The sequence below is a fragment of the Haemaphysalis longicornis genome, unplaced genomic scaffold (genome assembly GCF_048455015.1).
Source record: "Haemaphysalis longicornis isolate Haplotype H1 unplaced genomic scaffold, Haemaphysalis longicornis Haplotype H1 scaffold_10, whole genome shotgun sequence".
NCBI classification, from domain to species: domain Eukaryota; kingdom Metazoa; phylum Arthropoda; class Arachnida; order Ixodida; family Ixodidae; genus Haemaphysalis; species Haemaphysalis longicornis.
In genome coordinates this window covers 15,526,784-15,530,825 of record NW_027526204.1, presented here as the reverse complement: position 1 = coordinate 15,530,825, position 4,042 = coordinate 15,526,784, and the positions used below count along the sequence as shown (strand labels likewise).

General features: G+C 42.5%; 1 long non-coding RNA gene across 1 annotated transcript; it reads left to right on the top strand.

The window, feature by feature from the left end:
- The first annotated feature begins 2,082 nt into the window (after positions 1 to 2,082).
- Positions 2,083 to 2,682, top strand: LOC144157622 (uncharacterized). The gene is made up of 4 exons (XR_013319803.1): positions 2,083 to 2,206; positions 2,283 to 2,366; positions 2,422 to 2,508; positions 2,578 to 2,682. It is a non-coding gene; the product is annotated as an uncharacterized LOC144157622 (long non-coding RNA).
- Positions 2,683 to 4,042: the final 1,360 nt, after the last annotated feature.

The window sequence follows — 4,042 nt, the reverse complement described above, 5'->3', positions numbered from 1 at the left end:
CGCCTGTATATCATCAGACAAAAATAATCTAGATAGAAGGCTCAAACATTCCCTTGTTGCTGGGTCCTCATAATTGTTTGAAAAAATTAATTTACTGGGGAAATTTTATATGCAAGCTATAAAAACTTTTGTGCATCATACTGGGGAGTGCAAGCCATACAGGTCGCCAGCTAATTACAATCGTATGTGTCTTCCTTCCAATTGCCGCAGCAATTACACTTGATTCTTAAGACAGATTCAAACCCAAAGTTCATTTCTTTAAATTGCCACCTTCGTGTGAAATTTAGTCACTTCCCTCTGATCAGCGAACGTTCCTACTAGTCCACACCTTGCACCCTTGTTTGAAATAAACAACATGAAGTGGGCATGTCTTATATTTCAACTTCCCCATAGACATTTCACCTACCTGGAGTGCCAAAGTAGAGCACCATTATGCATATTGTAACAATAAAACAAAACAAAGACCTAACCCTGCCACCCATTTTCCAGCCGATACTGCCTGTACGAAAGCTCATTGGCATATTTCAAGGATCTTTTCTCATTATACAAACGAACCTGAATTCCAAGTAACCTGAAAACTAACTTCCCCATTTTTTGCTTTTGTTCCGTTCCAATAGCATTGCACACACCATCTTCAGATTTTCCTGTTGTAATGTTTATTCGTAAGAGGCTCCAATGCATCGAACACTTGTCGCGTTCTGCTTGGCGCGAAACGAAATACAGGGCGCCAGGCGTTCTCAGAAAAAGCTGCTGGGAGAGGCACGACGTCTCGCGCGTTCCTTTCTCCCTGCATGCCTTAGATTTTGTTTTCGTTGTCGCCCCGTCCCACCCCGTCCCTTCTAGTGTGTCGCAAAGGAAGTTTTAGGAGCCGCGGCGCGAAGTTGGGGAGGGTCGAAAAGAAAAACAACAACACAAAAAAGAAAACGCACGTCCTTGGCCAACGTCGTACCCTCCTCTCACACGCGCACACGTGCGCGCGTTCCTTGCAGAGCGGACCCCTCCTGTTCCTCTCTCTCTCTGCGCCTGACAGCCGTGACTGGTGCGCTAGGTTCGGGAGAGTGAACGAAAAGCGCGCGCTTTTGCAGAAACGAGCAGCACGGCCGCTGGATGAGAGCGCACGCGCCTTTCATCCAGCGGCCGTGCGAGCATCTAGCCATCCTGACAATCAAACGGAATGGAGAAGGAACCATGTCATACGAAATTTTGTTGTGTGGCCGCATGTTGCGGCGAATATTTGTGGGCCAGAAAGCCCATAGCAACCGACCAGTGAAGGTAAGCGCTCGATTTTCTGAGTTCGCCTCGTTCTTTCGAATGCAGTTTACTTCGTAAAAGAGCGGGAACAAGAATGCCCTCCCGTTTCTAGCTTCTAAGCATCCTTCTTGCTTTTGCGAATGCATACGGTTGTAAAACGCGGAACATGTATTCAGCGCTTAAATCAGGTGGGCGCTCAGAAGTAAATCTTTTGTTATGATGCTGAAATCGAGTGTAGGTTCTGCAGTAACCTTGATACGTACGATTGGCTTTTAATTTACTTCTCGCCACAGATGCTGTCGCGCGCGAAAAATATAGCTCATAAATTTAACTTTGTTATGTTTAATTTCACGCGAGTTTCAGCGGCATGCTGTTCCAGAGCACAATTAGCTTTGAAGTTAAGCCATATGTTATCACCTGGTTATGCTAACTGTCTTACGATGTAAAACAACGCCTGACGTCTTTGTTGCATTCACGAACTTTCCATGTGAAAAGCTGGTCTACGTCGGATGCTCATAATTATAAAGAAAATGGCATACGCAAAAAAAAGCAGCTCAAAGCCAGTTTTAAGCACATTTTTCGAGAGCAAAAGGTAAAATAAGGCAGCCAAGAAAATACGCTGTTGTACGTAATTTTGTCTAGTTGTGTGATGTTTCCATTCTTGACAACTGCCTATTTTCTCATTTTTGTTCATTGCGGGCTTCTCTTGTTCATTGCAAATTCTCTTGCACGCTGTCTGATGACTTTTCAGTTAATTACTGAATTGACCTGTAAAGAAATTTCTGTAAGGTATTTTATATAATTAAGTATTTTTATCCTTTTCTGTTTTCCAGGGATGCTTGAGCTAAATCCACTCATACGATGTGCGTGTCCACACAGGCAATAGAAAAAGTTAAAAACAAGCAAGACAAAATGGAAAGTGAAGCGGCCTGTTTTGCTGTATTCCTTCCTAAAGGTAAGGTTTTCTCCATTAGCTAAAATTTGCTTCACTTCAGTTTTCTGCACCCCTTCTGACTCTGTTTTGTTTTCAGAAATGCCTTAAGATTTACCAGCACCACAAAATTGACACGGGAATAAGCTAGCTCATCTGGCAGCAAACGTCATCCAAAGTGCAGGTGAGCTTTTGAGCACCCTATGTGTTACAGCAATGCCCTTTTCTTTGTTTCCCAGGAATGGTTGTCAAATCTCAATTGAACTGCCAGTACAAGAAAATCAATGAGGCCATATTGTATTCCAAAAGTCCTGGTGTTCTGAGAGGTGAGACATTGTCTATGCTGTAACAACTTTGCAACTTCTCCTAAACTACAGCTTTTGTTCATTTCACAGAATTAAGCGTCGCAGTAACAACCCTACGTGCTACTGGGTTCATGGCTGTCAAGTATGTCATCAAATTGACTCTTCAAGGCGCAGAAGAACAAGCGAGCCCCGGAGGAGGAAAACGAAGACATTGTCTGAAACAGCGTACTTGCGAAATTCAAGGCTTTAACAGAATGAGTATTCGGCTCGATTGTTAATGGTAAAATAAAAAGCGCATGTCCTTTCATTTTAATTAAAGAGTCTGTTATTTACGCTAGCTGCATGTTCCTTGCTTTAAAATTCTGCTATTTCTTAGTTTGTTATTTTGCCGGACTGCCTTAATTGTGTGTGTTGGTCAGTGTAGGGATCAAATTTATGAATATACAGGTCTAAAATGCCGGATTATACTTTTCAGGAGTTTATGCGGACGAGGTTTCAACTGCTAAACAACTGCTAAATCATGCAGTCAACAATCGTCTCTCTAGGAAAAAGTTAACTTCTATTATTTTCACCTAGTTATTGTTGCATGTATATTAGATACATGTAACTCAGTTACCTGTACATTGCTGAAATATTGTTGCTTCGTAAGAGAAACATTGCTTGAACGTCATATCAACAGTGCGCGGATGCGGCCCTCGTGGTGAAAAAACGTATCTGTAAAGTCGCGGTAACGTTGTAGGAAGCATCGCTTGAACATTAAAGCGATGTTTTTTAAATGTTACCCGCACGTTGTAAAAATATAGCTGGAAAGTTGCCACAAAATTGTAGCAATGTTATTGAAACTTCATAAAAACATTGCTTCAACGTTGAAGCAACGTTCTTTGTATGCTAACTGCATGTTAAAAGTGTATATCTAAAGTTGCTGCAAGATTGTAGCAATGTTATCACAACGTCTGAATGGTGCAGGGACATGCTTAAATGTGGTATGAACGTTGCGAAAATGTAGGTTGAAAGTTGCTAAAACGTCATAAGAAAACGTCTCATAAACGTTGTTCAAATGTGTCCCGCACGTGGCTGGAAGGTTGCTTCAAGAGTGGAGCAACGTTGGCGAACGTCAGAAACAACGTTATCCAAACATTAGAACAACACCCTTCAAACGTTGCCCCCATGTTGGAGCAATGCTAATATCATGTTGACGCAATGTTTCTGGGAAACATTGCACTAACGTTAAAAAAAGTGGACATTAGCCACGTTTTGGCAATGTTAAGGGGAAACGTTGGAGAAATGTTCGGGCAACATTCTGTGCTACCAGGGCCATCATATGCTCAAATGGCTTCTGGTGACGTCTCCAAACACCGGCTGCCGACCGCAAAGCAACTGGCAAGATCCTGCTTATCAGCACGCTATCTGAACTTGCCATGGCTTGTTGGTAGTCCGACAATTTATAAAGAAAGTCGAAAACAGACTTCTTGTCTGTGTAGCCTGTGTACGTTGGCACGGCTAAGTTTAACCGCAACGATGCATTGCAGTTACAGTTGCATTGATTATCTTGTGG